This window comes from Capsicum annuum, chromosome 12, assembly GCF_002878395.1.
Source record: "Capsicum annuum cultivar UCD-10X-F1 chromosome 12, UCD10Xv1.1, whole genome shotgun sequence".
Lineage (NCBI taxonomy): Eukaryota > Viridiplantae > Streptophyta > Magnoliopsida > Solanales > Solanaceae > Capsicum > Capsicum annuum.
This window is the reverse complement of record NC_061122.1, coordinates 131,615,434-131,634,304: the sequence shown is the minus strand read 5'-3', so window position 1 is coordinate 131,634,304 and position 18,871 is coordinate 131,615,434.

The window sequence follows — 18,871 nt, the reverse complement described above, 5'->3', positions numbered from 1 at the left end:
CCTATTCGGGATCTCCTATTTTCACTTTCCTTCTCCTTATTCTTCTCCTCTTTAATCTGTTTAGCATAGTTATCAACCTAGAGGGATACATCTCCTTGACCAACATAGGTGTCCTACACTCCATAATCACTTCCTCAGAAACTCTCGACACGGACTTACTCTTCCTGGACCCAGAATCGGCTACCATAGCAGAGCATACCTCGCCAACTGAGTAAACTTGAGTGAGTACTCCTTCACACTCATTTTATCGTACTTCAGATTGATGAACTCTTAAACCTTGGCATTCCTCAACTCTAGTGGAAAAACCTTCTAAAAAGGATATGGAAAACTTCTCCCGTTCTATAGGCCCTGCCTCAATACCCCTATTCTCTTTCACTGCTTAAACCAAGTATGGGCTACTCTCTGCAACTGATGAGTAGCTAAATCATCACTCTTACTAGAAGTAAGACCCATGATGTCTATCACTTTCTGCACACCATCTAAAATCTTCTGTGGATCTTCGTCATACTTGGATCTAAAAAATAATGGATGATTCATTCGAGTGAAGTCGTGGATCCTAGCTGCAGCTGTATTCGTCATTGGATTGGCTGAGGCAACAACCTATTGATTATTCTAAGCAGCCGCAGAATAGGCCAAAGTGGTGAAAGCAGCCCTGAACTCGGTGTAGGAAACATATTCATTTAAGGGATCTTCCTAAATAGGTGATAGTGTGGGCTGATCCTCGTTTCTCCTTCCGTTCTTTCTTCTAAGAGGCATTTTCTATAAACGGATAAGGATGAGTTAGAAAAGGAAATTCAATAGAGCTCATGAAATTTTGCATGACATGAACACTGAAAGAAGGGAAATTTTCCGATAATATCTTATAGCCTCTTTCACATAAGTGTGGCACACTTCACACCCATGAACAAGACTATACTCAACACGCCTTTCAGATACCCTAGGGCACTTTAAAACTAAAGGTTGTGATACCAAGTTTTGTCATGACCCGAGGCTACCCCCTAGTTGTGACATGGTGCTTAAGGCCACAAGTGACCCTAAGCTGACCCATGATACAGTACCTATTATGAACACTAAATAAAATTATGATAAAGTATTATACGTGACATAACTTGAACCAGGGCCTTGTCGTAATGGGCATCCCAAGTCCAACTGGGATTGGAGACCACACCTATTACCCAACCCAATCAATCATACATATTCTGAGTCGGATGAATTTTGAACATGTAATAAGATAGCATAATTGTAAAATCCAACACTCTGGGATAGGTCTATGATCCTGACCATCCAAACGATCCCAATCATTCATTACCGACCAATAACCAATATCAAACCAAACCATAACCATATGACTTCCATAATAATTATATATAATTCCAAAATAAAATAGGATGGAAAGTGAGAAATTTAGTCCAACGGTATCAACCCCAGTGCCAATGCTAATACTAAGGATGACACCAATAGCGATACCGCCCGTACCAACCCATAGTAGTTCCATAAAAGCCTCCAACCAAAATAAAACTAATATTCTATTCAGACATGCCCTAACCATAGCTAAAACCAATATCCATAAAATAACTGAAGTATATAAAAATGCCCACAACATAAAATAAATCCTTCCAAAAAGATGAAAGTTCACCACTTCAATCCAAAAGCTAATCCCAAAGTCTGATCACTATGTAAGAGAAGTGGAACAGCCGGTTCATGCATTGTGCGAGGATATAGCCACCCAAAGATAGGTTAGCGAGTGAATGCTAGAATGAACTCAGGATAATGATAAAATAATGCCATCCAGTAAAACAAAGTAAACCAACCATATGCATACAAACCATACACACAGATATATATATATATACACATATATATAACACACCATACTGGGAAAGGGAACCGAGTTTAGCATGCATTTGAAACTATTAACCTAGGTATGCATAACTTAACCATCCTATAACTAACCACGTGCTATATGGGCTTAGTGTAACCCCCTGAACAGACCCCAATGTATGTATTCGCATAAACCAGAGATACTATATGAGTAGGGGATTCCCAAGCACCTTTCATTCTCCATGATACATATATACAATGTACTTAGAGGATTTTCATGTACCTCATAGTATCATAAATGGACACCATGACCAACCCCTCATGTCGGCAAACATGAGTTTCGAGTGCTTTTCCATAAGACTCCTACCTTCATCTTTAGCTATCAAACCCCTCCATTATTGCCCAATTAAAACCATTTTCAACAAACCAATCCATTATTCCATTTATTATTAACCAAGGCCATTAATAGTGGTATCATCATACCGACTATACATTGCAATTATTGTCCTTAGCCGAACTTTAAAGGTAAAAGGATTCTGGTATACCTATTTACCAAGTTAACTTGAGGGAATCCCATGTACCCAATAAGTGTTCCATTATGTTTTCTTGGGGGAGTCCCAAGTACCCCACAAGTTGTCCATTAATATGTTTACATAGGGATTCCATTGTACCCCACAAGGATATTCAATTGACCATAACCATGACCACCAAACCATTCCATTTAACCATTCCAAATCATTTAGGGTTTAATTACCAAGTTCAAACCATGCAATAGTTCCATTAAAATTCCAATAATATAGTAAAAGCATTATTATAGTCATTTTATCAAACATGTTGGGGCATAATATTTCCAAAACCAATTACCCTGTGACCATTCCCAAGCAACCAATTATCCAAAATCACCATTAAACATGTAAAAATATAATTAAAACATGGAAAAACCATAACCAAGCATTTATAACCAAAACTCCAATAGATATTTTAACACCCCAAAACCATACAATAAATCATGCCATGATAATATTATATAAAATCATGCCTTTAGTTGAAACTAACAATGAGGGAAGAGTAATGCCTTAATTAAGAAGATAATGGAGAGAAATCACCAACACAAGCCCCAAATTAATCCTTAAGATGAAACCCTAACTTTTTTTGCCCAAGAACTTTATAGAGGATTAGTGAGTTTTTTCTAAGAGTTAATGAAATGAATAATAGGGAAAATAACCTCTCAAGTGAGTTAAAAGTTGTGTGGCCTTATTAGGTTAAGTGGGGAAATACCCAAATTTCCCTCATTTAAACTGTATAAAAATCCCATCATAGGGTATAACTACCCCATACAAATCATACCCTTCGGTAAGAGTGGTACCCACCACTCATACCCAAGGCCTCCACGTTGGACCCAACACTGTCCATGGTATGACTTATCTGTACCCAAGTATACGACTAGTACCCTTGACCCATACCCTTGGTAGAATAGAATCATAAGAGTTTTAAACACTGTCTACCATACGAGTCCATGGTACGACTCATACCCTAGATTATAAATCATGGTGAGCCACTCATACTTAGATTCTAGTTAAGTTACCACGTCTAAGATTAATAAAAGAAAAGAACCAAACCCAACAAACCGCACCCACCAATATGACTCATACCACTCAAGTCATATCTATTCTAGGAACCATATTCAACACACCATCCATCAATGGTTAGCATACGATCAACCCATACCACTTATACCCAGTGTGCGACTCATTTCCTCTAGTTGTAACTTATCCAAAAATGAAAAATCTAAGAAATTTTTAAAGGGTAAAAAACCCAGGGTGTTATAGTATGCAGAAGCTGAACTGATATAATTACTGTCAAGGTGGGATAACGAAACAAATACAACATGTTTGAATTACTAATAAAAGATACTAAAAATAAATCTAAATATCTAAACATCTAAAGCATCTAGTCTGAAAGCCTCTAAGATATGTGTAGTTGATGGGACAAACCCCCAACTAACTTTGACTAGTTGAAATGAAAGAAATACTGAAAGTAACTGAAAATAACTTATCCTCAATGGATGAGGACTCACCACTACTACTGCTGAGTGAGTCTGAGCTGACTAAGGGTGATCGGGGAACTAAGTATCCAAACATATATTGTCAAATCAATATAGTGCAAAAAAGAGTATACAGTCAGTACTTTGACTGTACTAGTATGTGAGATAGGTACTAACTAAAAATATATATGGATACTGAACATGGATACATGACCATGTAAAAAGAGAATGCAAGGCCAAGTAAAACATGTACTGAAATAATCTTTAAACTAACCGACTGAATAGTTGATAAATTAAATACTTGGTCTTACAAACCTGAACTGATATAACCTGAATACTGACTAAAACTGTGGGAGCTATCATGTAACTGACATTCCCCAATCAGAGCTAATTGGGGTCCAACCTGTAACCCTAGTTGGAAGGGTGTCAGTACCTTATCACGGGTACTAAAACTGGCTGTGTGGATCTACTAAACTGGTGTCCCGAAGGACTAGGGTGTCAGTCCTCTACTGGTGGGTGACCTTAAAAGAGTGTCAGTCCTCTACTAGAGGGTGACATCTCATAACCTACGTTAGCTACATAGTTCTAGAACTTAGGGATTTGCTACTTAAGGTCCCAGTCCTTTACTGTGGGTGAGCCTTCTTCCATTGTTCACTCAGTGCTAAATTAACTGAACTAACACTGGTATTAATTAAAGTCACCTAGACATCAAAACTGGTAATGTTCAACATGATCATAAATAATTGAGTATGATAGTAAAATCAGGATCTGACTGACTTACTACTTGAAATTTTGAAACATGTGTAAACATATAGGTATTGGGGGTTCATAACCCTCCAGCACTGAATAATACTTTAAATACAAAATCATCATTTAAATCACTATAAAAGGAATTCATGATGAGTAAACTCCTAAACATAGCACACTTGACTAAACTGATGAATTCCATGAATTTGAGTGTGGGGAATATTAAACTCATGAAAACAACATACTCATATAATTTAATTCATAACTTGATGATTTTACCTGGTTTTAACTAAATACGATAAGGTTGATTGAAATTTAAAGAATTTAATAACATAATTTTCATGGGAAACACATTTGCATGGCTTGAATTCAAAAATACTAAGAAAAACATGGATTGAATTCATAATGAACATGGATATTTTCATAAAAGAGGATAAAAGATTTATACTTGAACAAATAGGGATTTTGGGATTCAATGGGTGGAAAGAACCCATTGATGAATAACCCACATGCCATAATTGTTTGAGTTCTTAAAGAAAAATCTTGGAATTTGGACCTTGAATGCTTGAATCCTTGAGAAGAGGCTTGATTTTACGTTCTTGGTAAAAGGGATGGATTTTACATATGGTAACTAATGGAGAATGGGGAAAATAATGTCTCTTTGAGATTTAAGTCATCAGTTTGGGTGTTTCTGGTGAGGGCAAAGATCAAAATGCCCCTATATAAGTTGAATGAAAATATTGCAGAAAACACAACCTCCGTGTCACAGAGGTTATTGCAGAGGCTATCATCTGTGACATGGCGTGTATTGCGGAGTCTAACCTCTGTGACATGCTGTGTATCCCAAAGGTCTTTCCTCTATGACACACCCATATCATAAAGGCATTCTGCCTCCGTGGTCCAAAAACACCCTGAACCTATTCAAAAAAATTTGAAACTCTCCTGGATGGCCCTTTTAACTTCCCTAAACATGTGTCAATTCAAAAATCAATGTTTCAGACTTGGGAAGGCCAAAAATATAATGTTTACATTCTTGGGGTCTTAAAATGGCTAAGTGTTTTGTACTTAGTGTAAAATAAATTCCTTCGACCCCTTTAAACATGCGTTTAGGAGCTGGAAACGTGTCTAAAATCATACAAGGTATTACATAGCCTAATAAAAAAATGCTGCAATCTTGGCTGAATATACCATGATACCATCCTTGGTCACCATATGACCTAAGAAAGAGACAGATTCTAACCAAAAATTGCACTTGGAGAACTTAGCATCCAACTTCTCATCTCTTAACCTCTAGAGTGCAATCCACAAATGCTTCTCATGATTAGCCTTACTCTTGGATTAAACCAAGATATTATTTATAAATACAATGACCAAAAAGTTGAGATACAGTAAAAATATCTGGTTTATCAACTCCATGAATGCGACTGGGTCATTGGCCAACCTAAAGAACATGATCAAGAACTCATAATTATCGTATCGAGTTTGAAAAGCTCTCTTTGGAATATCTAAATCTCTAATCCTCTAATGGTGATACCTGAACCTCAAATCAATCTTTGAAAACATGAAAGCTCCCTAAAAATGATTGAACAAATCATCAATACAAGATAGAGCGTATTTATTCTTAATCGTCACCTTGTTCAAGTGTCGATAATCAATACACATGTGAATATACCCTTACTTTTTCTTCACAAATAATAAAAGTACACCCCAAGGAAATACATTAGGTCAGATATACTCCTTATCTAATAACTCCTATAACTGTAATTGATCCTTTAATTTTTCAACTTTCTAAGGCCCATCCTTTGGGAAAAAATATAGATGGGCTTGGTGCCTGACTTAACATTAATAGAAAAGTTAATATCATAATTCAGAGGCATACCAGGCAAATCCATGGAAAAAACATACATGAACTCACTGACAATATAAGACATATTCAAAAGAAGAAGGTGAAGCAACACTAGTATCATGAATATAGGCCAAATACAATAAACAACCCCTCTTAACCAAGCGATAAGCACACAAAAAGGATATAACTCTCTTAGGACTCGAATGAAGCACACCCTTCCAAGCTATCCTTGACTCACTCAATAGAGGTAAAGATATGGTCTTAGTATAACAGTATAGAATATCATGATAAGAAGCTAACCAATTAATACCCAAGATGGCATCAAAGTCTACCATGTCTAGGATGATCAGATCTACCTAAGTCTCACACCCAACAAAGGTTACAACATAGGTTCGACACACCCGATCCACCACTAAAGAGTCACCTATAGAGGTAGACACATGGATAGGCACAACACAAGTTTCACTAGAACAATCAAAATCCAAAGCAAAATATACAAACACATATGAAAAAGCTGATCCCAGATCAAACAACACAGATGTGAATCTAAAGAAAATAGGGATAATACTTTTGATAACAACTTTGAAAGACTATACCTCAGGTCTAGTGGATACCCATATCCACTACCTAACCAAGTAGACCTGCGACCACCACTATGGGTACCACTACCTCTGTCTCGCTTTTCCCTAGTAGTACCTCTACTTCTTTAAGGGTCACCTCTCACCATCAATGTAGAAATAGGTCTAAAAATATGTTGAGTATAATCCTTAACGAAATAGCCAAACTCCTCACACACATGGAAAACTCTATAGCTCAACTCAATAAGAGGAGGTACAATTAAGCTAGAACGACTACTCTAAAACGATAATTGACCACCCAAAGTTGCTAAGCTAGGAGACATATTGATTGAACCGTACAAGGATTCCTACATTTTCCATCCATGATTACTAAAGGAACCTCCAAAATTGATAACTCACAGAGTGTGAATACTAAACTCACCCTGATGGGCACCTCCTAGAGGCTTCCTGAGAAGCTCGAAGATTAAACTTAATCATCTTTGCATGATCTACTATACTCTGAAATAATGTCCTGGCACTACTATTTAGGTAGTATCTACTTGAAGTAAAAAATCCAATCCCTTCATGAATATCTGAATCTTCTTAAAATCAGTAGCAATACAGGAAATAGAATTTCTTAACATATTATGGAAATGTGGCTCATACTCTACAATAGTCATGGAGCCCTCTTCTAAGTAATGAAACACATCTATCATCTGATCCTTTAAACTATATGGAACAAACCTATTCAAAAAGGCCCCAGTAAACTGATCCTAATTCATTTCTAAGAAACTATAATACCCCAGATTTTTGTAGCTGAAGCATTTTTGAGTTTCTGAACTCACTTCCTAGCCTATGAATCTCTCTATGAGTCGTAAGGTGTCTATACGAGTCATAGGATCCTACTCATAGGATGACCAGTAAAGATCCCCTTTGTTTCTATCTTGGCTACGAGTGGTGCCTAAATAGTCGTATGGACTCTTTATGAGTTATAGTGTGCCTTCTATAATGCAACTGGTGTGATGTCCTAAGTTTTTTCTCAGGGTATGATTAGGTCCCTATGAGTTGCATTGGCTGTACACGACTCGTAGTGTATGACTTGTAAGGTAACTAGTAAAATATCCCTAAGCTACTTCCTTGACTATGACTCATGATAATGAGTTATAGTGAGTCCTTACGAGTCATACAGTGACCCTAGTCATTGGCGATAATTTTTTTAGCTTTTTAATTAAGGGCACTTTGGACATTTTCCCTCTTCCCCAATAGTGACCCATGACTTAAAACCCCTTTAGGGTATTATTATCACTCAGAAATAAATCAAAATAACTTCTCAATCTATCTCAAATCCTCAAGGGCAAGAACACTTAGGGTTTCCAAGAAGTTGGCCAATTAGGGCTCTCAAGGGCGATTTCTCTCCATAGTTTTGATACTTTAAGGCATGCTACTCTACCCCAAATTTTATTTTGTGAAAAGAATATGTTTTAAATTATTTAATTTTATAGATTTGAATGTAGGATTTGACATGGGTTAAAGGTTTTGGAATGGTTGATTCTTGAATTATTTTTCCATGATTTTCATGAGTTGTTCATTCTTTGAATTTATTGTTTTTGAATTAATGGTGTGCATGGGTGTGGGAATCGGAATGATAGTCAAGGTAATCCCTCAATTTGATGTTTTGAACTTGGAAATTGGTTTTGAACAATTTTATGCCCTCAACCCACTTATTTAAATGTCTTTGAATTGTGAAATTGTCACTAGATTTGGCTTACACACCTATGCTATTGCTGTAACACCTTGTACTTTTACATAGCTTAAATCATCCCAAAAATATCAAAAACTTGCTTTAAAGATGAATACATTTTTATACATTTGGAATTTTTAAGATTTTGACTTTTCATTGTGTGGGAAATTGAATAAGCTTTCCATCGATGTAAAAGTCGCTTATATCCGACACCAGGAGGAGAGTTATAGCTATTTTAGTAAGACAGTGTACCACCTGAGCCATCAGCACATCACGGGGCTAGCCAAAATGGCAATTGTCAAAAACTAGTGAGCCTCTATGATATTGGTGCTTCGCGTAAAGGCTCAATTTTAGAATTGTCCCTTTTTAGTGTACCAAATCGATACCACCGCGTCACGGTGAAATTCCAGGTTGAAACCAAGGTGGCATTGTGATTCTACCATATCGCGCCACCATGCAATTTCCCAGTTGTCATTTTCCACTAGCTTGGCGCGATAGTGGCGTGTCACGCCAGGGGTCCTGATTGGAAAAATTTCACAAAGACTTAAAGTTGCGCCCAAGGTTAAAACAGTCTTTCCCCATGATTTTAATTCAACCAGATATGGGATTTAATCCTTAAAAATGTTTAAACCCTTAATTATTCACTTTTTCCCAAAATCTAAAGATAATTCTCTCTCAAGAAAACAAACCCTAGCTCTCAAGAATCAAGGTCAATCCCAAGAATTTCTCCAAGAACTCCAAGAATTTGACAATCTAATGTTAGATGTTCATCCATGGATCCTTACCTTCCATGAAGCCCAAGAATCCCTTTACAAAATACAAGATTTATGATTTATGATTTTCATGTTTGAATTAGATTGAATTCATGTTCATGAAGTTGTTTGAGTTTTAATCTATGATTTATATTAAAAGTTCCAAGAATTAATTCTAGTAAGTGTTGGATTACATGATATTCATGATAAACCCTTCAATTTGCAAGTTGATTATTGTAACCATGTTAACCCTAAGTGTTTATGATTTAATGAACCAAGATGCTTCTTATGTTTGATAAATTATCTATGAGAATGAAATATGCCATTATAGTATACTAACATGTATTCCTCATCCATGTACAAGTTAATACATTACAAGTGTTTGATGAAATATCTCTATGAATGAATTATGAATAAGTGAACATTGTTATGTTATTCAAGATGATGCTTTTCTTTACTTTTCATGATATCAAGTCTTGGGGTTATTTAATGCCTAACAATTTTGCTATTTACCTAGAGTTGTATCTGTCATGTTATGATCAACAGTACTCTCAGTCAGTTATAGAACTCAGTAGAACTCTGTCAGTTACAGAACTTAGGAAAATTTAGTAAACTCTGTATCAGTCCAGTCCAGTCCAATCCAGTATAATCATATCAATGTCTTTCAGTTGGGAGTGTGATTCAACACGAAGCGAGCCTAAGGATGGGGTCTCACCCGTTAGCTAGGATTGAGTTCCTAAAAGCAATCCCTAAGTTCCAAAACTACTTAGCTAGCATAGGTTAAGAGATGTCACCAGTTAGATAGGACCGGCATACTTAGGGATCACCCGCTAGCTTAGGACGAATCTCAGGGGTTACCTGTTAGTCAGGACTGACTCTACAGTAGTTGTCTTTACCCATGGCATGGTACTAGAAACCTTCTAATTGGTGTTACAGATTGGACCCCAACTTAGTCACCTTATCATATTTAGGGTATGTTGGTTAAATGATTACCTCCCACAATTTTAGTTTCAGTCTTTAGTCTAGAACTCAGTTCAGTCTATAGGTTTAGAACTATCAAACACAATTAATTAGTATCAATAAATTTGTTATCAGTAACTTTAGATATTAGTTATACAGTTATCAGAACTCAGTACTTAGCTTAAAAAAAGCTCAGTTATAGTATAAACGTACTCTTATTTTCAGTTACTCTATATCATTTAGTTAGTTATTATTCATGCATATGAACCTTTGCATTTAGCCTTACCTCATTTAGCATACCAGTATATTCCCACGTACTGATCGCATACCTATTTATTATGCTATGATATTTCATATCATAGTTTTGGACGCTTAGGTTCCTGACCGCATTTAGCCAGATTCAATTAGTAGTAGCAGATCCAGTAGTGAGTCCTCATCTATTGAGGATGTGCTTTTATTTTAGTATTTCAGTAAATTTAGTAGTTTATTGGATGGAGTTAGTTGGGGGATTGTCCCGTCAAATCCACTTTCAGACAGATTCAGTTAGAGGTTTTTCAGACTAGATTTTTAGACAGTATTCAGTTTTACAGATGTTATATTTTATCAGTATTTTAGATATTTTAAACCTTATGGTATTTCAGCACATTTTCCACATTAATTACAACATTATTATTCAGTGCTCATAGCATATATCATTCATGGATTAGCTTATGGTCCTTTGGGGTCGTAAGCACCGTTTGATGACTAGGGGGTAGTCCTGGGTTGGTACAAACTTAGTATCAGAGCGTAAGGTTCAACAGTGTCCTAGAAAGTCTAAAATCCACATCAAGTAGAGTCTTATGCATGGGTGGTGCCACATTTATGGAAAGAAGGCTATGAGATATTTTAGGAAAATTTTCCCTTATTTTACGTCTCACATTGTGCTTTATAAAGGTCCTTTAAGAAAGTTATACAGATTCTCATCTTGCTCTATTCTTGCCATCTCTGCCTTATTTTCAAGGTAACTGAAACAATAAAGATTAATCAATCCTTACAGATAGAGATTTGTCAGGCAGTTCCTTACATACAGTTATGGGATTTTATGCAGGCTTAAAATTATCCCATCAGTGCCTTTATAAGTAAGAAAGATTTCATTCATGATTTATGAAAAATTATGCATGTAGCCAAACTCATGTGTTCTTTTAGATCCCTTCTCAAAATCCTATAATAGCATATAACCTAGAGTTAAAAGGAAGGACCCAAAGGTTTAGCAGCAGTAAAATAGGGATGGTATTATCTGAATTTAAGAAGATTAGATTTTATGGGGCTAGTTGTATGAAAGGTGAATTAGTAGGCTTGAAGCAGTGTATGCAAAAAAAAAACTTAAGTTTGTTGATTGAATATATGTTGTGGATGTGATATTTGTAGGATATGATGAAATTAGTATGGTTATTAAAGATTTACGGATATCCATGTTATGTTTTAGAATCTAAGTTTGAATCTTTGAATATTGAGCTAGTAGAAAGAAGAGTGAGAATTCTAAGATTTGTCGGTGTTGATATTTCTATATGATGATTGTTGGGGCTATAGAAATCTAAGAATTATGTATCAAAAGAAAGTACTAGCAGTGGACCTGATGTTATCAAGAGTAGTCCTTCAGGATGAGTTCAGTGCTTATGAGTATTATTGTATCTCAGACTTTAGAGGAAAGTGGTTTTAGTTTGATTTAGAGTTTATTAAGTGATCCGCAGATTTAGAATAATGGCTTTAAAGTCAGGCTTTTAGATTTTAGTAGTAATGTCATTAATGTCAGTACTCATGCTTTACATGTTAGCTCTATGGTCATATATCATATTCGTGCACATTATCAAAAACCATTCATGCTTATAGTTCCTAGTATAAGGTGTTTTAGTTCACTAAGTATTTAGTTCCAGTATAGTCTCAGTTATCATCTTATTTACAGTCTTAGTAACAGTCTTAGCCTAGTAATCAGATCAGTTCCTCATCTTACAGACTATTTTAGAATCATGTTATACGCTTGGTCTTGCATTCTTAAATAATACTGTTCTTATAAATTCATGATCAGTTATCTCATATTACTCAGTCATTCCCTTTCTCATATTCATAATACTCTATAATTTCAGTCCAGTTATTCAGACTAAGTACAGTTTAGTCTTACATGCCCAGTATTCAGCTATCAGCCATTTAAGTTAATTAGATAAGTTAGTATGTTTAAGCATTCGTGCTCAGCGCCCATATAAATATTTTTAGTAGTTGCGAGTGAAGTGTCAGACTAAGGTATAGTGTATTATTGAGAAAGTATTTGAGGAATATGTCTAAGTTTTGAAATTTATAGTTTCAGTGCATAAGGCTTAGTCACTCTATTTTAAGATGGTGTTTCGTAGGCCTCGCCTCATGTTACAGAATTTTAGCCAAGTTATGGGTTCGGCCAGTTTATGTATAATGCCTCACATTCAGGTTCCATATATTCAGTCATGATTCAATATGTAGGTGCCCTGTGCATTATCTCATGCTTTTCCTCAGTATCTTAGTCAAGTCAATATTCTTCGAGGGACATAGTGTCCCAAGAGGGATATGCACTATAACCCCTGAGCTATAATGTTCTAAACCTTCCATTTTATCTTAACGTAATGAATCCAGTTAGAGTGATGGGTCCTCATAGTTGACCCTCTAGTTCCAATCTCAGCCATAAGCTATGTACTCAAGGGCTCAGTTCAGTTCATGATATTTAGTTTGTGTATCAAGTTTCAGACTCATTCATGTTCTCATGTTCTTGTTCATACATGTTCAGTAAATGATCTTAGGCTTATCAGTGTTCTCAGCTTAAGGTAATAGTCTTCCTTAGATCAACTCAGTTCCATGTTCGATTACAGCTATAATCTTAGTATTAGTTATCGTTGCATATTTAGTCATGCATTCATTAATCAGATCAGTCATGTATTCCATGCATGAAATTAGTATGTCCAGCATATAAGCTCAGTTTATCAGCAATCCTCAGCTTAATCAGTCTCATTCGAGGATGAATGTGCCCAAGGGGGAGATATTGTAACACCCCGTACTTTTACCTGGCTTAAATTCATTCCAAAAATATTGAAGACTTGTTTTAAAGATGAATACACTTTTATACATGTGGAATTTTCAATATTCTAACTTTTCATTATGTGGGAAATTTAATAAGCTTTCCATTGATATAAAATTCACCCAAATCCGACACCCAAGTGGAGAGTTGTGGCCATTTTAGTAAGATAGTATACCACCTGAGCCATCAACATGTCGCGGGGCCAGCCAAAATGACAATTTTCAAAAATCAGTGAGCCTCCGTGATATTGCCTCTTCGTACCAAGGTTCAATTTCAGAATTTTCCTTTTCTAGTGTTCCAACGCGATACCACTGCGTCGCGGTGAATTTCCAAGTCGCAACCAAGGTGGCAATGCGATTCTACCACGTCGTACCACCATACAATTTCCCAGTTGTCATTTTGCAGTGGCTAGGAGTGATATTGGTATGTCACGCCAAGGGTCTAGATCGGAAAAATTTCACAAAAACTTAAAGTTGCGCCCAGGGTTAAAACAGCCTTTCCTCATGATTTTAATTCAACCAGATATGGGATTTAATCCCTAAAAATGTTTAAACCCTTCATTAGTCACTTTTCCCCAAAATAAAAGGATAATTCTCTCTCAAGAAAACAAATCCTATCTCTCAAGAATCAAGGTCAATCCTAAGAATTTCTCCAAGAACTCCAAGAATTTGACAATCTAAGGTATGTTAGAAGTTCATCCATGGATCCTTACCTTCCATGAAGCCCAAGAATCCCTTTTCAAAATACAAGATTTCAAATTTATGATTTTCATGTTTGATTTAGATTGAATTCATGTTCATGATGTTGTTTGAGTTTTAATCCATGATTTAGATTACAAGTTCCAAGAATTGATTCTAGTATATTTTGAATTATATGATATTCATGATAAACCCTTCAATTTGCAAGTTGATTATTGTAACCATGTTAACCCTAAGGGTTTATGGTTTAATGAACCAAGTATGCTTCTTACGTGTTTGATAAATTGTCTATGAGAATGAAATAATGCCATTATAGCATGCTAACATGTATTTACCATCCATGTACAAGTTAATACATTACAAGTGTTTGATGAAATGTCTCTATGAATGAATTATGACCAAGTGAACATTGTTATGTTATTCAAGATGATGCTTTACTTTACTTTTCATGCCATCGAGTCTTGGGGATATTTAATACTTGATAATTTAGCTGTTTACCTAGATCCAGTGTCAGTGACAGAATAGTATCAGTCATGTCACGATCAGCAGTACTCTCAGTCAGTTACCGTACTCAGTAGAACTCAGTCAGTTATAGAACTTAGGTAAACTCTGTATTAGTCTAGTCCAGTTCAGTATGATCAGATCAATGTCTTTCAGTTGGGAGTAGGATTCAGTACCCAGTGATCCTTGGGAGGGGGTCTTACCTGTTAGCTAGGACTGGGTCCCTAAAAGTAATCCCTAAGTTCTAGAACTACGTAGCTAGCGTAGGTTAAGAGATGTCACCCATTAGATAGGACTAACATACTCAACGATCACCCGCTAGCTTAGGACCAATCTTAGGGGTCACCCGTTAGTCAGGACTGACTCCACAACAGTTTTCTTTACCCATGTCATGGTACTGACACCCTTCCAATTGGGGTTATAGATTGGACCCCAACTTAGTCACCTTATCTTATTTGGGGCCTGTCGGTTAGATGATTACCTCCCATAGTTTTAGTTACAATCTTCAGTCTAGAACTCAGTTCAGTTCTACAGGTTCAGGACTATCAAACACAGTCAATTAGTATAAGTAAATCAGTTATCAGTAACTTCAGATATCAGTTATACAGTTATTAGAACTCTGTACTTAGCTTCAGAAAAGCTCAGTTATAGTATATATGTACTCTTATATTCAGTTACTCTATATCATTTAGTCACTTACTGTTCATGCATATGAACCTTTGCATTTAGCCTTACCTTATTTAGCATACCAGTACATTCCCACATACTGATCACATACCTATTTTTTGCGATATGATATTTCATATCATAGGTTCGGATGATCAGGTTCCTGACCGCATTTAGACTGATTCAGCTAGCAGTAGCAGATCCAGTAATGAGTCCTCATCTATCAAGGATGTGCTATTATTTTAGTATTTCAGTAGATATAAAAGTTTAGTAGATGGAGTTAGTTGGGGGATTGTCCCATCAACTCCACTTTCAGACAGATTCAGTTAGAGACTTTTAAGACTAGATTTTTATATAGTATTCAGTTTTACAGATGTTATATTTTATTAGTATTTTCGATGTTTTGAACCTTATGGCATTTCAGCCTATTTTCCGCATTAATTACATTATTATTATTCAGTGATTCATGGGTTAGCTTGTGGTCCTTCGGGGTCATAAGTACTATATGACGACTAGGGGGTAGTTCAGGGTCGTTACAATTGCATTGCATAAATGATTACACAATGAACATGGATTTTTAAGGCCTTGTTGGCTATGTTTTTTTCACAACCCAGTTTCTCAGGTCATGATGGCGCCTACCATAACCCACCAGTAGGCAAGCCAACCCGTAGCTCGTAACGGCTAGTAACAGACTACTCAATCAATATAAAAAAACAATACGGAATATATAAAGTAAAGATCAATACATAAGAACATCCCAAAACCTGGTGGTATCAGTACAAGAGCTGTAAATATATTTAGACTACAAAAGTGAAATGTTAAGGAAAAATCCTCTAATTCAACTTATTTCCGAATACAACATGGAGACTAGTCTAATACATAAGAGAGAGATAAGCAATACTCCAAACTTCATGAGATCACCCTAAGTCTCCAAACAACGGCTGCTCTACATGTTGCACATAATAGTGACAATAACCCATATTATGATCTGCAGGCTACAGAAGTGTAGTATGAGTACCAAACGAATGGTACTCAGTAGGAAACTGCCAACTGAGCTCTAAAGATAAAGTAGATATATACAATATATAAATAGAATGGAAACTACACCTAAGAGTCCAGAAATCATATAACAAGTCAAAGAGATAATAGGAAACAACTATCCTATTTATGTCCAAATGTCTAACATAATAAGTCAAAGGAAGTATCAGGGTGAAAAATCCTATTCTAGCTACATTCAACATACGTCCATCATATACCATATATCCCAAGGTTAATATACGAATAAGGAGTGGAATAAAGATATATAGTAATATTCAAGGTTAAGAAACGAGTATACAATATGAACAAGCAAAGGAAGGTATATATGGTAATGCCATAGCTGCATATAACTATATATATATACATATATATATATATATATATGCATATTCAAATAAACTTGAGGTCATCCCATAGCATAACCTAGATCATCATATACTTATTCTAAGACCTCATTATAATATAATTAGGATCTAAGGTTGTCATGCTCAGGGTTTATATTCCACATGATTAGACATAATAATCGTGCATCACAATGCATCATAAGATAAAAGAGGCCGAAACACCTCAAATCTTGATACCATATCAACGATCAATATATCATAAACTATGCATAATAATGATCATAACAATGATAATAACAATATCAATAACAACGTGAATAATCAGCTACTCCAGACAACCTTATACCAAATCGAGCCTATGCGTACCCCTATCGCCCCAGACTCGAAAGGTTCAATCAACACATAATAACACAAGGCATATTCTTTACCTATATTTATGAAATCGTCCCTCACCGACAGATATACATAGGTTCATACTGGTGATAGGCGATGCACATACAGAAATAAATGCAAGGTACAAAATCAATATCATAACTCATTATAAAGGTCATCATTATGACCATCATCATAGTAATCAACCTCCATCCTTGTAGGTATCATTATATCATCCCAGTATCTTCTGTCCTTGTCGGGTATCAACATCATCACAATAGCATTCTCTGGCTTTGTCGGGTATTAATATAATCATAATAGTACCCTTCGCCCTTGCCGAGTATCAATAGCATCACCATAGTATCCTTCGACCTTGTTGGGTATTGATGTCATCACAATAGTATCCTCCGGCCTTACCAGGTATCAATATCATCACCATAGTATCGTACGGCCTTTCCAGGTATCAATATCATCACCATAGTATTCTCTAGCCTTGTCGAGTATCAATATCATAACCATAGTATCCTTTGGCCTTTTCGGATATCGGTATCATCACAAAAGTATCCTCCGTCCTTACCAAGTATTGATATTCTCACCATAGTATCCTCTAGAAAATACTTCCCAAATACTTGTTATTATCTAACCAATGCTATTTATAATAAAACCACTAGTTCGTTAGTCATCACATAACCTCTAGTTATTAGTCTAAACATTAATCTTACTCAAAGGATCACAACTAACTATTATTTATTAGAAAGCCGACATCTTAACATCTAGCCAAGGTTCATTAGTAGACTATAATTGCCATTTACCCACTATTCCATATTATCACCTAATCATCATATCCATTAACCATGATTTGACAACACATGACCACTTATCATCTAACCATCTTTTATTAACCAACACCATTCATTAACTAACCACCGTTTACCAACTAATCCTCATTTAACTATTCATTAATAAACCATTTATCAACTATTCATTGTTATTAACTAGCCACCTCTTATTACCAGTATCACTTATTATATAGACTCATTGATACATAACTCCTCATTGTAACGACTAATCGACATGATAAACTTAGGCATTAATATTACTACTCCTTACCTATGCTAAACCTGATATCATCATTATCCATATATCAACTATCTCTAACTACTATATTTCAACTAAGTAAGATTCATTAATAAATACATCTGATTCCCAGTCACTAAGTGCTATAGTCTCCCAATAGACAACTAACTACCACATAGATTAACCCTTAATTAAGAAGAACAATTATAAGATTATATTTCATTAAGAATCGCATAAGTTACCATTATAATAATCATGAATGTACCGAATCTATACATGACATCACCATTATCCAATCAAATAAGTTATATCCAATATACCACATCTTCCTCCATCCTATATCAGAGAGATGTATATATAAAACATGTATATGAATTCATAACTAAAATTGTATCCTTTACAATGTTAAATATTTCTCAGATATCTAATCATAATCATAACATGACCCTTGGCCTAATAATATATCCTGAATAATCACAGCATCTTAATCATAGCCTTAGGCCCATATACATATCCAAAATGCATATCAATAATCATATTTATAAGCAGCAGCATATCTCTAGTCATCTCACATATAAGAGGCATCTCTCATATAAGAGACAAATATCAAGTCTAAGAGGAAGTAGCA